This window comes from Fukomys damarensis, unplaced genomic scaffold (assembly GCF_012274545.1).
Source record: "Fukomys damarensis isolate Sample0158 unplaced genomic scaffold, DMR_v1.0_HiC HiC_scaffold_20, whole genome shotgun sequence".
Lineage (NCBI taxonomy): Eukaryota > Metazoa > Chordata > Mammalia > Rodentia > Bathyergidae > Fukomys > Fukomys damarensis.
The window spans coordinates 4,333,973-4,334,930 of record NW_022900932.1 but is presented as its reverse complement, the minus strand read 5'-3'; positions in this window follow the sequence as shown (position 1 = coordinate 4,334,930).

The following is a 958-nucleotide window of genomic DNA, read 5'->3' as shown; positions in this document are numbered from 1 at the left end:
AAAAAAAAAAAAAAGGGGGGGGGGACAGGCATGGGTTTTGTCTCTGGGGCCAAGACCTGTCCACCCCCTACTGCAAGGCTCTAGTGACCCAGGCAGAAGCAGGAGCCACCTTGGACTCTGACCTCCACGTGTGCAGGAAACCACACCAGCCCTCAGTGCAGGTGGGGCCAGGGATGTAGATCCGGAGGGAGGATCTAAAATGCTGATGCCTTGGCCCCACCAAGGCTCAGGTCAGAGCCAGCACTGGACTTCACTAAAATTCCCAGCACTCACCAGTAACCCCTGCCATTCAGGAGGCTGAGGCAGGAGGCTCCCAAAGTTGAGTTCAATCTGGGCACTTTAACAAGACCATGCCTCAAAATAAAAAAGTAAAAGAGGCTGGGGATAGAGCATTTTGTGGTTCTAGAGATTGAACCCAGAATCCTCACTCTGAGCTGCACTCCCAACCTCCTTTTTTTTTTATTATGAGACAGGGTCTTGTGAAGTTGCTCAATTACCAAGGCTGGACTTGACTTTGAAATCCGCCTGCCTCAGCCTCTGGTGTGCTGGGTTTGCCGGCTCAGAACTATAATTTTTTTGGTTTGGTTTTGTTTGTTTCTTTGAGACAGGGTCTCACAATGTAGTTGAGACTGACCCGGAACTCACAGCGATCCTCCTGCCTCAGCCTCCTGAGTGTTGTTGGGATTACAGGCGTGCGCCACCACGCCCGGCTGTTTTTGTTTTGGTACCAGGGATCAAACTCAGGTGCTTGTGCTTGCGAGGCAGACGCTGGAACCACTGAGCTCAATCCCGGGCCCTCAGAACTATCATTTTAATCAGAGCTGTGAAAAGAGAATAATGACTCCCCGGCTCAGCCGGGTTCACAGGCTGTGAAGGATCAAAGGCCCCGCCCACCCCCCACCCCCGATGCGGAGGTGTTGGGGGACCCCGCCCAGCGGGGAGGTTTTATTAGGAAGGG